The sequence below is a fragment of the Dendrobates tinctorius genome, unplaced genomic scaffold (assembly GCF_039654945.1).
Source record: "Dendrobates tinctorius isolate UK_male_01 unplaced genomic scaffold, ASM3965494v1 ptg000040l, whole genome shotgun sequence".
NCBI classification, from domain to species: domain Eukaryota; kingdom Metazoa; phylum Chordata; class Amphibia; order Anura; family Dendrobatidae; genus Dendrobates; species Dendrobates tinctorius.
Window position 1 is genome coordinate 20967844 of NW_027361708.1, and position 18746 is coordinate 20986589.

The 18746-nt window shown below is 39.0% G+C and overlaps 1 protein-coding gene across 1 annotated transcript in view; it reads right to left on the minus strand.

Annotated features, from left to right (window-relative positions):
* LDB3 (LIM domain binding 3) overlaps window positions 1-18746 on the minus strand; it is a 263258-nt gene that overhangs the window by 20051 nt on the left and 224461 nt on the right. The gene's annotated exons all lie outside the window — the stretch shown is intronic.

Below are 18746 nucleotides of genomic sequence, written 5' to 3' on the forward strand. Positions count from 1 at the left end.
GGTTGGTCTCTTTAAGTTTTTGGGATTTGCAAAAAACCAAACTAATGCTTGTCACTTTATGTAAATCCATAGATTTTAATGGTGAATATTAGTCATAAATACATTCTCTCTGTTGAATCTGATGCAAGTGACAACTGCTTTGGACTGGCAAATAGGAGTCAAGGGAGCCCCATTTTTCCAGCAGATAGGAGTGTCAAAAGCAACATGTACATCTAGAAACAATATATGTCATATTTTACTGTGAATATCACATAAATAGTTATAGGGGTTGCCCAAGATATGTAAAATCCTGTACATAAGCAGCAGTAATGCTGAAACAATGAAATAATAGTTACTGTTTCAGTCTGTCATAGAAAATATTAAAATCCATAAGTCAACTCCAGAAAGAGAAAGAGCTTGCGCTCCACAAGTTGTATCTATGAAGCTGATGCCCTCCTTTGGAATCATGTAATTAAGGAAACTCTTAATGGCTAATAGATGTGAGGCCCTGCATCAGGGATGTAGAGAACCAGATTTACGACTTAGATAAGACTTAGAAGAAACATAAAAATCCCCTGGGTGTTTGTCTGCTTACTGGAAATTAAGAAGGAAGGTTTGTATGAACTGTGTTGATCTAATAGATCTGCCATCTCTAATAGCTTAATAGACGAGGCTACAGCTGTCATCTTTGGTCTATATGTAAAGTTAAAATCATGATAAAAAATATGATGGCAATGTTTAGCGCTTGCAACTCTCAGGAGCAAAAATATATATTGTGAATGTAGGGAATCTCATAATTTTCTGAAACTGAAGCCACATCCCAAGACCAGCCCTGTTAGGAATCATCAAGGGGAGGTGTGTGTGTGTAACTTAGGAGCTAATAAAATGCAAATGCCAAATTTTGAACCTTGTCCAAAAGGTCTGGCTAACTGCGGTTCTGTCTGTTTTCTTTCTGGGGTACCTTCCTCCATAAATATGATGCCATTGCAGCGTCGTCAGGTTTAGTAAGCTTCTTTTCTTTATCCTTCTATTTTAGGTAATTGCATATCCTGTATTGTTTTGTCCCCTTTGTAAAGTCTTTTGTATTTTTTTTTATAAACACTGCCTATCTTTCTGGATTAAATATAAAATTGAATAGTTGTGTTCCTTTTGTTCTGTCAACCGCACCCCCGAAGCCATATGGTACCTGTCAGGTGTCCAATTGGCCTACGAACGATTGGTGGTGGCAGCAAGTAGTTATTTTGTTATTGCAGAGATGACAGTGACCATATCAAGGGATATATGCATATATTCTATGTGGAAGTATATGTACCATACATTCACTGTTAGTTCTGTAATAACCGGCCTGAGTGAAAACAGCCTGCGCCTTCCTCCGTTAATTGTCGGTCAATTGTGTAATTGTCCTGATGATAGGGGGCAGCAGAACGACTGCCCTGGCTGCGATCTGTGACACAGCCTATACTCCATTTGATGTCTGCAGCCAATCATCTGTGAACCTCGGCTGTATATTGCCGAGGCCAGTGATTTCTTTCAGATTTCATCTATAGTATAAGGACTGTGACTTCTGCAGTCAATGTAAGCAGTACACTAGCACTGAAGCAAATAGGGAGGGATAGGGAGGAGGGAAAGGGGGTGAGAGAGAGAGAATGAGAGAGAAAGAGAGAGATCAAAAAATGTTGTGTGCCAGAAAATGGTACCAATAAAAATGTAAACTTGTCCCACAAAAATCAAATCTTCACCTGACTCTGTTGGCAGAAATATAGAAAAATTATAGCTAGCAAAATATGGCAATGCAAAAAATTGTTTTGTAAAAAAAAGCAATTTTTAGAGTGTGATAGCAGCCAAACATAAAAAAACTGATATACATCTGGTATCGCTGTAATTGCACGTCGTCTAATCACTTATACTGTATGTGAATGTTGTAAAAAATAAATGGCAATTCTTCACTGTGACTTGATTTAATCTTAATTATCCAGATGTCTATTTTCATTAAGCCAGGAGGCATAAACTATTATCTACATGTTGACTTTTGAATTTATTTTTTTGTTTTTTGGTTGGTCAAGAAAACACAGACTTTTGTTTGTATAAGTCTGTAATATTGACTTTTAAGTTGACGTTTGTTGTAACATATTATGTTGTTATCCTGGATAACAGAGGCGCAGGGTAATAGAAAAATAGATGTTTGTTAATATGTTGATGATTACACATTGTCTGTGCCAGATAGCTTGTTTACCATTAGAACAGAGAAGTACAAACAACGCTAGTTGATTTCATCACACCTTCCTCTTGACCTCTGGATGATGGATTGAAGAACAACAGTTGTGAACTATATAAGTGGGATATGTCTCTGCAACAGACTATCCAAGAGATCCAAAGAATCAGAGACTCTTTGCAAAACCACAGCCAGAAAGAATCTACAGGATAGCTGCCAGATCATGGCTCCAGGGACACAGATTTGGCATTTTACAGAATACTTGGTTAGGGGACCATGGCTCAGGCTGAAAGAATACAGATCTGCTCCACTGACAATTACTGAACCCATGGACACGTTTGGGGTAGTCAGGATTTAGACCCACCGGTCACCTGATTCCCATGGTTAAGTTTGGGAAAGCCAGGATTGGAACCCACCGGTCAGCTGGATCCATGGAGATGTTTGGAGAAGCCAGGTTGTGACTCTCCAGTCACCCGCCCTTGTAGCTCAATGAACTGTCATCTTCCTAAAATTGTCGTCACCTTCTCTCTGTGTGTGCCACAAGTGGGGGTAGTCAACCCTGGAAGCTCTGAAATCACAGCTGCTCTTATCCCAGTGAGTCAGCGAAAGGGTGAGACTCTGTAATTTTGCACCATCTTGGGTATTTTGCTAGTGGGATTATTCCTGAGCCAGCGGACTAGCGCACCCGCTGACTCCTGTGTCTCCACATTCACCTGCAGCTGTTTTGCTCATTCTGCCTCCCAAAGATTGCAGTAAGACTCAGCGCATATTTATTTTGTTCTCTACACTGAGCATTTACACTGGAATTTCCAAATAAATCTCTGAAATATGTGATTCAAATGGAACCCCCAGCAGAAGATTCCCTATAATAAGGCAGATGGAGGCACATTGGGGACCGTCTGGCCTTTGATTCAGCAGTGTCCATCTTTTTAAGTGTGCACAAAAGTGCAGTTGGCCACAGTGCACCTCTGAAAACATACAGCCAGACAGCATCCAGAGTAACTCTGCTGTCTCATTATAGTGAATGGATCCCTCAGTTGTTTCACCTGAATCACATAATTCTGAGATTTATGTTGAAACACCGATGAAAGTGTTCCATGTAAAGCGCAGGATAAATGTGATCCAAAATGTCATGTAAAATATTGGCAATAAAAGCTTCAAGTCAATCCTCAAAAAAGCAGGTTCATCATCTGTCAATGGAAATATAGGGGGCTTCCGTGTTTTTGGTAGCACTAAATATCTGAAAAGTGCTACGACTCATCAGCACCCAAAAGAAATCCAGTGAATTCTGCACTCCCAAATTCAAATGCCCCAATTTATTCTGAGACTCACAGTGTGCCTAAACCACATTTAGCATCCACATTTTTGCCATTTCTGTAATTTACGGGGTCCATGTATCCAGCTGTGCACAATGGGCACTACAATGTATGGGCATTACAATGTATGGGCACTACAATGACTGATATAATAATAATATTTTTTATTTATATAGCGCCAACATATTCCACAGCACTTTACAATTAAGTGGGGACATGTACAGACAATAAATTCAATACAAGTTAAGACAATTTAAACAGTGACATTAGGAGTGAAGTCCCTGCTCCACTGTAATGGAGTCACAATTGTAACTAAACCTGTAAATAAATTCTCAGAGGGGTGTGATTTCCAAAATGGAGTCATTTTACAGAGGATTCTGCTCTTCCGTCATTTAGGGACTCTGCATATGGAGTCTACAAACTATTCTACGATATTTTGTTCACCGAGAGTCAAATAGCGCTCCTTCCCTACCACGAAATGGGTAAGTAGTATTGTACAGCTGCATATGGAGTATTGCCACATTCAGGAGAAATTGTGTGACACATTTTAGTGCCATTTTTACCCATTTCCCAAGGTCAGAAATCTAAAATCTGATTCTAAAACAACATTTTTGTGGTAAAAGTTATTTTTTCTTCACTGCCCAATGGTAAACAATTCTGTGACACAGCCATGGTGTCAATATGATCACTGCACCCTTAGATGTATTCATTGGGAGCTGTAGTTTGTAAAATGGGGTCACTTATGGGGGGATTCTGCTGTTTCTGGCACCACAGGGGCTCTTTCAGTGGGCTAAGGCACTAGCAAACCATAACAGTAAAATCTGCAAAACTATATGGCACTCCTTCCCTTCTGAGCTTTCCACTATGCCTGAAACGTAGCTTTCGATTACATGTAGGGTTTTGGCACACTCAGGAGAAATTGCACAAGAAACTAAGAGGACAATTTTTCCTATTAACCTTTATAAAAATTATAAACTTGGAGCTAAAACAGCATTTTAGTTGTAAAAAATTAATTATTCTTTTTTCACCGTCCAATGGTATAAACATCTGTGAGGCACATGTGATGTCAACATGGTCACTGCACCTATAGATGAATTTATTGAGAAAGTATAGTTTGTGAAATGGGTCACTTATTGAGGGGTTCTGCAGTTTTGGCAACTAAGGGGCTCTGCCAATGTGAAATCGCATCCTCAAACTATTCCAGCAAAATCTGAACTCAAATATGGCGCTTCTTCCATTCTGAGCTTTGCACTGTAGTAATTTTCTATCACATATGGGGTGTTGGTGTACTCAGGAAAAATAACATAACAAATTGCACAGTTAATTTTTCGATTATCGCTTTTGAAATATAAACACTTGGGTCAAAAGCAACATTTTAGTGAAAAAATTGGTATTTTCCATTGACTCAGCCCAATGTTATACAATTCTGTGAATCACCTAAGGGTTAAAAATGCTCACTACACCCCTAGATGAATTCCTTAAGATGTTTAGTTTCCAAAATGAGGTTATTTGTGGGGATTTCTCTTGTTTTGGCATGTTAGGGGCTCTTCAAATGTGAGATGGCATCCGCAATCTAATCCAGCCAAAATTAGGCTCCAGAATTCAATTGGTGTTCCTTCCCTTCTGAGCACTGCCATGTGCCCAAACAATCGTTTTCCATCAAGTATTGCATATCAGCATACTCAGCAGAATTTCTGGTCTATTTTCTCCTTTTACCCCTGTGAAATGGAAAAATTGGGGTCTAAAGAAATATTTTTGCGGGGGAAAAATATGATTTTTTTATTTTCACTGTTCAACGTTATAAAATTCTGTGAAGCACCTGTGAGTTCAAGGCACTCACTATACCTTTAGATAAGTTCATTGAGGGGTGTAGTTTCCAAAATAGCGTCACTTGTGGAGGTTTTCCACTGTTTAGGCTCATAGTGGGCTCTGCAAATGTGACATGGCCAATTTTGAATGGTGTTCCTTCCGTAGGTCTCAATAACTTTGTTTCTGATTTGTTCAAGAATTTCTTTAGATAGCAGCATGATGTCTAGCTTTTGAGGATATTTTGGTCTACTTCACTTTGTCAGACACTTCCTATTTAAGTGATTTCTTGATTGAGAACAGGTGTGGTAGTAATCAAGCCTTTGTATGGCTAGAGAATTTGAACTCAGCTTCCCAAAGATGTGATAACCACAGTTAATTTATTTGGGTTTTTTTGTGGGGGGGGAGGGGACAATCAATTTTTCACACAGTGCCCTGTACTTTAGATTTCTTAATCCCTCAGGCTGTGTGCACACGTCTGGAATTCACGCGGATTCTATGTGTTTTTGCCACACTTTTTTGCCGGCAAAAACGCATAAAATAAGCAACCCATTGAATTCAATGGCATTCTGCACATGCTGTGCTAATGCTGCATATTTTTCCACAGCAAAATCGCATCGTGGAAAAATACGCAGCAGGCTCATTGTGCAGAATCGCATGCATTGATCCGCTTACTTTCTGCATGTGGCTATGCCCACCATGCACAAAGTATGTGGAAAATGTGCAGATGGTACTCTTCCAAGCTCTGTGTACCATATCCCTGTAAAAAAAAAAGAATTAAAATAAAAAATGGTGATATTCTCATCTTCCGGCGTCCACCGCAGCGTCCCCAGGCCTCAGCGATGCTCCCGGCATCTTCCGGTCCCAGTGATGCCTTGTGACAATGACCCGAGATGACGTAGGACCACTACGTCATCAAAGGTCATTGTCGCAAGGCATCACTGGGACCGGAAGATGCCGGGAGCATCGCTGATGCCTGGGAACGCTGCAGGGACGCCGGGAGGTGAGAAAATCAAGATTTTTTATTTTTAACTTTATATCTTTTTACTACTGATGCTGCATAGGCAGCCTCAATAGTAAACATTTGGTCACACTTGTCAAACACCATGTTTGACGAGTGTGACCAACCTGTCAATCAGTTTTCCAAGCGATGCTACAGATCGCTTGGAAAACGCTAGCATTCTGCAAGCTAATTATGCTTGCAAAATGCTAGTTTATCGCAGGAAATGCACGGAAATTCCCCAACGTGTGCACATAGCCTAAATAATAAAGACCTTCATTTAAAAAATGCACACTTTGTATAACTTTTAAGTGTGACAAACATGCAAAGTAATAGGAAATCCGTAAGGAGGCAAACAACTGTGTCTCTCTGGTTTAAGGGCATGAAAATTCAAGGTGTGAAAATGGCAAAATTTTCACATTTTTTTCAAGTTTTCCATATTTTCATAAATAAATGCAAATTGTATTGACCAAAACTTACTACTAAAATGAAGTACAACATATTGCAAAAAAACAAACTCTGAATCAGTGGGATCTGTTAAAGCGTTCCAGAGTTTATACCTCATAAAGTGACACTGGTCAGAATTGAAAACATTGGCCTGGTCAGAAAGCTGAAAACAGGCTGGAGGGTGAAGGCGTTAACTATTATTTCATAGTTCTAGCATTCCTGCTGCCTGTGTTTGGCATTTCACAGATCTCAAACAGCCTCTTTCAGATTAGTAAGTGGATTGAAACATCTACATTGCAGTATCCACAATTTAATTTTTTACCTTTTGTTGTTGTGAGTAATTAATTTTACTGCAAAGCCCACTACTCGCTAATGCATAGGCCTCACTGCTGCTTTTCTACTTGAAAATCAGAATGAATCCTTATAGACTTAGGGGACATTCACAATAGACAACTTTACGGCATTAAATGAAACCCAAATGCAAAACAGATTTTTAGTTTAAAATACATGCAATTAATTATACAACAGATATTTTACGCTTGTCTTCTTTTACACTTGTGTTTTTTGTGGGCCTTTTTTGACATTTTTCTGGTTTGGAATAGGTTTTGAAAAGTAGGGGAAAAAAACGGTCTACCGCAAAATCAACACACTGGGCAAGCTTCCGTTGTTTTTACGTTCCCATTGATTTCAATGGGGGCAGTGTCCATAAGCCGTGAAAAATATCAAGCAGGCTTGATATTTTTTCACGGCCGTAAATACGGCTCTCATGGCCATACAGCGCTCCGACGAATTATTACAGCCAGTTTTTGCAACCCCATAGAAGCCTTAGGGGCACATATTAGCATTCAGATTAAGCTTCAGTGAGCACACTTCTACTGATGCCGATTTAGATCCATTGATGAGCTACAGCATGGGGGCTGGGAATTATGACCAAAATATGTTTGATAAAATATGCCTGCATTCAGATAAAGACTAAAATGTTGTACACCTTTGGTAAAACACCATCTAAAATCACGGCACAATATTATATATTACGACCCTGCCTTATTTCCAAGCTGCATACATGGATCCATAAATGAATCCATAAGAGAATAATTTCCAAGACATGGTTCTCAAATATGTAAGCCTCCTTTTCAAACAGAGCAGTGAAAACAGAGCAAGATAACGCCATGTTTTTTTTCTGTTGTTCTGCCAGGTTTTGTTTCCTAATCTTGCTAATATAGTGCATTGTGACCTTGCAATGCACTATTGGGTCTATTCACAGTTTCGGAGTGTTATCTGGACAGACTGTCTGAAGTTTATGACCTAACACATGGCACTGAGCGTTCTTTTACAGTAAACTGAAGGAGTATCTGAATTCAAGCAGTTTATCAAAGCAATAAAACAAGGCCAAGTGCGATAATCTATGTAGTGGTGAGCACAGCAAAGTTCAAAGCTTGCGTAGTGTACCAATCCCACAAGCTTGTTTTCTTCTCAATAACCTCAAAGAGATATTACAAAGATCAATATAAGCTAGAAGATAACCAGATTCTGTTGCATGTCTATATAAGCGCTATTTTAATGTCAATTTTCCTCTTTTCAACATCACTTGGCAAACTGGTCAAGTTAAACTTCCACTTACAGATGCTCTTGATGCAACATTAGGCTTCCTTCAGTCTGGTCTTGCCTATTTTTGGGGTCATGCCCCAGTTTTTCAAATCTGATTGATGTGATAATAATTAAGGAATGCTTCAACATATCTCTGTGAGATTGTGTTTTTATTACACATTGTACTTGATGATAATTGTCAATTTAAGTTGATTTCATTTACATTTATTTATGAAAAGATCTGAAATTTGCCAAAAATTTAGAAAAATTAGCAAGTTTTGAACTTTACATTTTTATGCCCTTAGAATAGTCATAACGCACAAAAAAGTTAGTAAACAACCTTTACTATATATCTAGTTTATAGCGGCATAATTTTTAACCATATTTTTTTTTAGAAAAAATATTAGAAGGCTTAAAAGTACATTAGCAATTTTTCAATAAAGTTCAGAAAAGTTTTTTTTTGACCACTTCACTTTGAGGTGCCTTTGAAGGACCTATATGTAACAAAACCCATAAACAAGCCCCTTTTAAAAGAAAATTACACCTTTTAAAGTATTCAAAACCACATTAAGAAAGTTTGCTAACCCTTCGGGTGCCTCACAAGATATTTTGCAAAGTGGAATGAAAATATATATATATTTTTTCTACTAAAATTTTGCTTTAGCCCCAGATTTTTCATTTCCACAAGGGTAAGAGGAGAAAATAGACCCCAAAATTTGTTGTGAGCACATTAAAACCCTATGTATGAAATGAAAATGAAACTACAATCTGGGCACACAACAGTGTTTGGAGTAGAAGGAGCACTATTTGACTTCTAGAGAAAAAATTTGCCTTGAATAATTTGCAAGCACCATGTCCCATTTGTAGGGTTCCTGAGGAGGCTGTTAGACACATAGTGGATGAGAGGTAAACCTGGAGTAATGCTTTAGTACATATAGAACTAAATGGGTTTAGTCGGCCATGACAGGTTGATTATGAACATCTGCCCACCATATCCACATCTCGGGGTGTGGTTCACTGTATAAAATCAGGCCTGTTTGTCTCACAGAAGTCAGTTTGTGTGTTGGTTGCAGAACTTCTGGATTGTGTGGCTTTGATAAAAAACTCTGAAGCTGGACTCTGTTAAGTGGCAGATCAGCACTATAGTATGGACTTTTTACTTTATGTTTCACTTTGTACTAGACAAAGGCTGTATTGGAGATTTCCTGAGATGTGGTTTATGAGGTCTGCAATAAACAAACCTGACTTTTAAATAGAAACAGTTACTGTAATACCTCATATCGCCCCCCCCCCCCCGAGTGAGTAGCATTGTTACACGAACATATATGGAAATTGAATTAAAAATTACACTTTTTCCACTAGAGTGTTGATTTGGCTTTACGGGTTTCATTTTCACAAGGATAATAGGAAAGAATATGCCCTAAAATTTGTTGTGCATTTTCTCTTTGTAGTCAAGAAACCACTGTTTTGGCTTATAGCAGTGACTGAAAAGGGAAAAAAAGGCTGTCTGACTTTAGGAGCACATATTTGGCTGTAATAGATTGAGGGTGACAAGTCACATTTGCAGAGCCCCTAAGGTGTCAAAACAGCAGAAACTCACAAGTGACACCATTTTGGAAACTGTACCCTGAAAGTAATTAATCTAGGGATGTGATAAACATCTTAACTCCTCGATGACCTTGGGATTTTCCATTTTTTGCGTTTTTGTTTTTTTCTCCCCTTCTACCCAGAGCCATAACTTTTCTGTCTATATGGCTGTGTGAGGGCTTGTTTTTTTGTGGGATGAGTTGTACTTTTGAACAACGCCATTGATTTTACCATATAGTCTACTGAAAAACAGGAAAAAAAATTCCCGGTGAGGTGAAATTGCAAAAAAAAGTGCAATTCTACATTTTTTTAACCATGTTACGGTAAATAAATGCTAAAACTGACTTGCTATTATGATTCTCTAGGTTCCTTAAAAGTACGCAGATACCAAATATATAGGTTCTTTTTTTTAAGCGGTGAAAAAAAAATCTAAAGCTTATAAAAAAAAAAAAAAAGGCGCCAATTTTCTCAAAGGTACCTGGCTGGTAAAATAGATTGCAGTCTTGGAAGGGAAGGAGTAAAAATGTGTGCAAAAAGGATAAGGTAAGTAAAAAAGTAAAGATTCTTGATTTAGGCTAGAACAAAAATAAAAAAAAATGCACATAATTGGTATTGTTGTGTCTGGAACGACCCAAGCTTTAAAACTGTCATGTTATTTATTCTATATGGTAAACACTATAAAAAAGGCAAAAAAATGTAGCTTCTTCATCATACTGACAAACAAAAAATTTAATAGTGATCAAATACTCATATGTAAAAAAGTATAAATATACCGTACTTACTGTATATTATATGTACATTATATATCGTACACTATATATATATATACATACATAAATAAAAAAATATATAAATCTGGTATCGCTATAATTGTAGTGACCCGAAGAATAAATAAGTCTTATAATTTTTATAGCACAGTAAACCACGCCAAAAATAAAAAATAAAGACAACTGAATTGCTGGTTTTTGTTCATTCTGCGTCTGAAAAACGTGAATAAAAAGAGATCAATAAATTTTATATACCGCAAAATGGTACCCAATAAGTCTTCAACTCATTGTGTAAAAAAATAAACCCTCATACAGCTCTGTTTGCTAAAAAATAAAAGTCACAGCTCTCAGAATATGGCGACAAAAAGACGAATAAAAAAAATAATAATAATAATCTTTATTTTTATATAGCGCTAACATATTCCGCAGCGCTTTACAGTTTGCACACATCACCATCACTGTCCCCGATGGGGCTCACAATCTAAGTTCCCTATTAGTATGTCTTTAGAATGTGGGAGGAAACCGGAGTGCCCGGAGGAAACCCACGCAAACACGGGGAGAACATACAAACTCCTTGCAGATGTTGTCCTTGGTGGGATTTGAACCCAGGACCCAGCGCTAACCACTGAGCCACCGTGCCACCCTAAAGCATTTTAGTGTGCGATAGGAGAAAACATAAAAAATAACTAGATACACACGTGGTCAAAATTGTTGGTACCCCTTGTTTAATGACAGAAAAACCCACAATGGTCACAGAAGTAACGTGAATCTGACAAAAGTAATAATAAATAAAAAATTTATGAAAATGAACAAATGAAAGTCAGACATTGCTTTTCAACCATGCTTCCACAGAATTAAAAAAAAAAATAAATAAATTAAACTCATGGAATAGGACTTGTAAAGCTCCTTGCAAAAAAATCAAAAATTGCTACAAAATGTTAATCCGTCTAACATCGTAATGAAAATATAAGGATGGTTGAAAAATGATGCTGAAATAAGGTAGACATATGGGATATGTTATTTATTAACTATTTTGTGTGGTGCGACTCTATGGTTTAAAGATATAAACATTCAAAGTTTGAAAATAACTAATTTTTCAAAATTTTCATCAAATATCAGGTATTTTCCCCCCAAAACTAAAAACTTATAGACTTAAATTTACCGTTAACATAAAGTATGAGTCGCAAAAAGAAATCTATCTCATCAGAATCACGGGGAAATATAGAAGCATTTGAGAGTTAGCACCACATAAAATGACATTGGTCAGATTTATAAAATAGGGCTAGGTCACTAAAGCTAAAATTGGCTTTGTCATTAAGGGGTTAAAGGAATAAAATGATCTATAACCCATGTCTACAGTATTAATGGAAAAAGTATGGGAATCTTTAGGATTAGCAGATAGTTTGAAGGTTAATTTAGAGTCTGGTGTTTTCAATCACAGCAATGACAATAAGATTTGAGTGGGCGACTTTTTTTTATTTAAACTACAGGGATCTAGGAAAGTCTGATTTTCACAACATGTGTTTGTGTATATCACAGCACGAATAAGAGAATTTCTTGTGGGCCTCAGAAGAAGAGAGGTCAATGCTCATCAGGTTGGAAAAGGTCACAAAACCATCTCTGAAAAGTTTTAACTACCTAATCCACAGTCAGCCAGGTTGTGTACAAACGGAAGAAATTCAAAACCATTTTTTCCCTCCCCGGAATGGTTGACCAACAAAGATCACTTCAAGACTAAGGCCGGGATCACACTACCGTGTGTGATGCGAGAAACTCGTACGAGTCTCTCGCATCAACACCCAGCACTGCCGCCAGCACTCAGGACCAGAGCTGCGGTTGCATTTATTTCTACGCAGCCTCAGCTTCAGTCCTGAGTGCCGATGGTAGCGCGGGGTATTGATGTGAGAGACTCGTGTGAGTTTCGCGCATCACACACGGTAGTGTGATCCCAGCCGAAGGCGTATAATAGTCTGGTAGGACACAGAGGAACCAAAGGTAATCTCTAAGTAACTAAAGACCTCTCCCACAATAGGTAATGTTTATGTTTATGATTCCACTATCAGGAGGACACTGAAAAACAATGGGTGTGCATGGCATGATTGCAAAGAGAAAGACACAGCTCTCCAAAAAGAATATTTTTACCCATATGCAGGAAACTAAATATCATCTGCACAAACCAGAAGACTATTGGAGCATTGTTTTGTGGATGGCTAAGACCAGGTACGTAACAATCATGGTTGCAGAGGATGCAACTTCAATTTATTTGGCCTGTGAGGAAAAGGGCACTAGCATTCAGTGCTTTTCTCTGCTGGATTTGTGGGCATCAGCTGTCCCACTTTTTTCACATGCTCTCTGTCTCAGGAACCTTGTCACACTACGGTGCAGAGAACCATTGGCTCCCTGCAACAAAATGGCTGTACAGACTTCTGGCTGACGTCAGTGTACAAACCCTCTTTTCTTGCTGTGATTGACCAGGAAGGGGACACTGTGTCACGTATGAATGAGAAATATAACAAGAATATATTTTTTTATATGTTGGAGAGGAGCACCATAAAGAGCACATCATTAAATGAAGGGGCTTAGATGGGGGACTTCATTAAATAAAGGTGCCTGGACGGTGGGCATCATTAAGTACATGGATCCGGATTCGGGACATCATTAAAGAAGCCAAGAAGGGGGAACCTTATTACAGGAAAGAGACCAGAACGGGGAACATTTTCATACATTTGGGGGACATTATTAAATGGGCCAGGACAGGGGACATTATAACACGATAGGGGCTAGATGGGAGACAATATTACAGGATAGGACATTATTACAAGATGGGGATAAGGACGGAGGACATTATTGCAAGATGGGAGTAAGAATGGAAGATATTATTACAGGACGAGGGTAAGGACAGAGGACATTATTACAAGATGGAGTAATTATGGAGGACATTATTATAGGAATGAGCCAGGATAGAGAACATTATTTCAGGAAAGTACCAAGGATGAGGGACAATATTACAGGATGGAGCCAGAATGGAGGTCATTGATATTGGACAGGGCCCAGGGTGGGGGACATTATTACAGGAAAGTGTCTGGAACGCAGGACAATATTACAGGAAGGGGCCAAAATGGAGGACATTTATACAGGATGGGGTTAGGGCTGAGGACATTATTACAGGACGGAGGACATTATTTTAGGATAGAATATTTTTTGCACTTTTCCTCTTCATCTGGTGCAGTGTGGGAAGTGTGGAGGGCACTGTAGAAATGATCAGTCATAGATGTATATGTTACTTTCTGATGTAGAGACAAGTCCTGGCTGGAAAAAGTCACAGTGGTTTGTGCCAGGTGAAGACAAAAAGAGTATATGAATTATATGATTTGGATTCGTGAGTGTCTGGATTTACGTATATGTTAGACAATCTACAGAGCTTCTGTGCATAGTGTCACTAGTGGAAATATTAGTTTTAGCATTGTGGTTTTTGATAATGATAAGTATGGTGGTAATATGTTGTCCAGTTATGTGGGTTGCAGTATTTTTTGATTGTATGTGGTATTATTCTGTTGCTATGTAGTTCAGTCATGGTCATTTGTTCCTTGTATGTGGAATTATTGGTCTTGGTAAAGTGAAGTTTGTTTAGTTACAGGATAGTAGTTATACTCAGTCACTATGTAGTGATGATATATGGTCATTGAATAGCAGTATTAATCCCCTTTATGTGGTTTATTATTGATATATTAGTTTTGGTATTGTAGACTTGTTCAGAAACAGTACTGTGATGTTTGTTATTTGGTATCTTCATGACTACCATTTATTGCTGTTTTTTTAAATAAGATTTATATATTTTACCTGTAGACTTTTTTGTAATGGTGGGGGGTTGAACATGTTTAGGATCTAGAACTCAATTGGGGCCCATATATTAGACCAATAAACTGGTGGGGGCACAGTTCCAAAGTTTACACCAGGGCCCATGCCCATATACCCATCATACATATCCTCCATCCCATAGTCCCGTGCCCATATACCCATCATACATATCCTCCATCCCATAGTCTATGAGATGAAGGATGTGTGATGGGTATATGGGCACTCGACTATGGAATGGAGGATATGTATGATGGGTATATGGGCACTCGACTATGGGATGGAGGATATGTATAATGGGTATATGGGCACGGGACTATGGGATGGAGGATAATTATAATTTGCTATAACTAACCACAGTTAGTACTATGCCCGGGCTCTTCAGCTAGTTTTTTATATAGCACTAACATATTCCACAGCGATGGGGCTCACAATCTAAATTCCCTATCAGTATGTCTTTGGAATGTGGGAGGAAGCCGGATTACCCGGAGGAAACCCACACAAACACAGGGAGAACGTGCAAACTCCTTGCAGATGTTGTCCACCGTGCTGCCCCCCAAAGCCCACCAACATAACAGAGTTAAAGGTGCTGTGTAGGGAAGAATAGGCTAAATTTCTTCCAGCCAATGTGCAGTACTAATCATCAATTACCAAAAACGTTTAAATGCAGTTATTGCTGCACAGAGGGGTCACATAAGGCTAGTTTCACACTTGCTTTTTTTTGCAGCGCGTTTTTCCCGCAAAAAAACGCATAGAAAAAACGCATACAAAAGCATACAACTGCTGCGTTTTTACCGCGTTTGCGTTTTTTTCCAACATTTTTAGGTGGCCCCTCACACTACCCAAACCATGACTTTACTAACCCTAACCCTAACCCTAACCCTGACCCTAACCCTAACCCTAACCCTGACCCTAACCCTTAACCAAATCATACTTAACCCTAACCCTAAACCCTAACTAACCCTAACCCTAACCCTAACCCTGACCCTAACCCTAACCCTGACCCTAACCCTAACCCTAACCCTGACCCTAACCCTAACCCTAACCCTGACCCTAACCCTTAACAAAACCATACTTAACCCTAACCCTGACCCTAACCCTGACCCTAACCCTAACCCTAACCCTGACCCTAACCCTAACTCTAACCCTAACCCTGACCCTAACCCTTAACCAAACCATACTTAACCCTAATCCTGACCCTAACCCTGACCCTAATCCTTAACAAAACCATACTTAACCCTAACCCTGACCCTAACCCTAACCCTGACCCTAACCCTAACCCTAACCCTGACCCTAACCCTAACCCTAACCCTGACCCTAACCCTTAACAAAACCATACTTAACCCTAATCCTGACCCTAACCCTGACTCTAACTCTTAACAAAACCATACTTAACCCTAACCCTGACCCTAACCCTAACCCTGACCCTAACCCTAACCCTAACCCTGACCCTAACCCTAACCCTAACCCTAACCCTGACCCTAACCCTTAACCAAACCATACTTAACCCTAATCCTGACCCTAACCCTGACCCTAATCCTTAACAAAACCATACTTAACCCTAACCCTAACCCTAACCCTGACCCTAACCCTAACCCTGACCCTAACCCTAACCCTAACCCTGACCCTAACCCTTAACAAAACCATACTTAACCCTAATCCTGACCCTAACCCTGACCCTAACCCTTAACCAAACCATACTTAACCCTAACCCTGACCCAAAACCCAACCCTAACCCTGACCCTGACCCTAACCCTAACCCTAAACCCCCTTAACTAACCCTAACTCTAACCCAAACCCCTAAATTCCATGGTTAAAAAAAAAAAACGCATATGCAAAAAAACGCTTACATGAGCATGCCAGTGCGCACATATGCGCATCCATAGGCTATAATGGCCATTTTTAGCGCAAAACGTGCGCATATGTGCGCATGCGCTTTTTTGCAGGGCCAAAAAATGCAACATGCTGCATCTGGAAAATCCAATCGCACACCCCAAAAAAACGCAGCGCATGAAAATCGCATACATGCGCTTACAAGCGCGCAGGTATGCGCACCCATGTTAAATATAGGGGAAAAAACGCATGCGCAGGTTAGCGTTTTTTTCCAGCGCTAAAAAACGCAAATGTGAAACCAGCCTAAGATGTTAAAAGCAAAAGTTCACATGCTTTTGTAACTCACAGACATGTAATATTGGATATTTTTTCTCAGTTAAAAAATGACTAATGTTTTTCACTCATTTTTTCAATTTGGTTCTTTATCTACTTTTAGGACCTCTATGAAAATCTGGCGTAATCTTAGGTCAAAATTTGGCAGAACTTCAACTATTACTGTATTTATGCACCACTGTAACAAACACTAGCATTAATTCTGTATGTTAGTGGAAAAACAAGTAATATAATAATTACTACAGTAATTCCCCACTTAAATGCTGAAACTACACTAAATAAAATACTAAGTGAATGTCGGTAAACGCAATTACTGAACACTCGCAGGTAACTGTTACTAACTGTAATTCTATAGTTTTAATAGAAAAAAATGTAATATAATAATTAGTACAGTAATTTTTCATTAAAATTCTGAAACTACACTAAATGTAATGTGCTATGCCATCATCAATGAAAACAATTTCCGAACACCTGCAACTTACTGACACTATCTGCATTCCTATATAATATATAATAGTAAAAAAAAATACTGTAATGTATTTTAGTGCAAATTATGCTGCCTGATTTCTACCATCCTGCAGCAAAATATTAACAATAACTCTGATCCGTGTTAAGCAATACTTATCAGAGCACGGCGGTCACAGGTTGTACAGACACACAAAGAGGTAGTGTGGATAAAATTGCAAATAACACAAGATTTTAAAAAAATTGCAAAAAGACCCCAAAAGACCAGTCCTGAGCAAAAATCTGATCTTGGATGCCTAACATCAATTTACGCCATCAATCAGCACCCTGTGGCAGCAGGCTGCACCCACAGCATTGATGCAAATGCAAAAGTGAAAAACTGACACGAAAGAAAAAGGTCATAGACAGAGATATCGATCAGTGATGTGTGTCAGTAATCAGCACTCAGTGGCCGCAAGATGCAAATTAAAAAAATAAAAATGAGAAAAAACACAGTGTGACAAAGATTGTGCACAAATACTGTGGTCAGCAACTTGCGTCAATCGCAGCAGGACATGCATTCTGTGGAGGAAGAAAGAAATTGGGGAGGCATGAAAGAGGGAACAGGGCTTGTATCAGAGGTAAGGGGTCGGAAAATTTTTTACTCATCAGCTGTATGCAACAGTACAACAACAGCCGCAGCTCAGAAGATAGTGGTAGTACCACAAATCCAAGCAAGGCCAAATTGAACAGATAGACACTGTGCCTGCTCTACATGCCGTTCGTGACTGAAATGGAATGTGCAAAGTGGTGACAGACATATAACACTGCACCACTGACAATAGATAGTCGACTCAGATCGGGTCATATGTGGTGATTAGCAAGAGAAATGGGAGCACCGCTGCAGCCATAGCTCTATGATTGGTGATGCCAAGCAGCAACCTTCGTATTCCATTAGAGTGGACATCCACCCTGCTAGAAAATTGATGCTCAACAGCTAAAGAGCAGGGACACGTGATACAAGTCGATTTACTCTTTAGGAACAGCCGCACCAACAACTCTGGAACAGCGGAGCTGTAGGACGCAAGAATTCATTTTTTTTTTAATTAGGGACTTGAATTAATTCCGCTGGGGTTGGGCTACCTCTTTAACCACTTTTACATTGTTGCCTTCACACATTTTCATTTAACTTTCCTGTATTTTGAAAATGTTTGCCACAAAACCTTGTAACTCTTTTAATCGTCAGGCCTAAAAACAACCTATAAACTCATTTGAACCTACAAATAGACAGCATGGTGTCTAAGTGGTTAGCACTGTAGCTTTGTAGCGCTGGTGTCCTAGCTTCAAGCCCCACCAAAGACAACATCTGCAAGGAGTCTGTATCTTCTCCCCGTGTTTGCATGGGTTTCCTCTGGGAATTGTTCTTCCTGCACTCCAAAGATATAGTGGATGGATCTTATTTTGCTTGACTTAGGAAAGTCTGACTGACGGCTTCACTGTAATGACCCCTCCCAAAACCCACACTTACCCCTTCTTAACTTAAATAAGACAAGACTGCGTGACATTGGATGTAAAAGGCC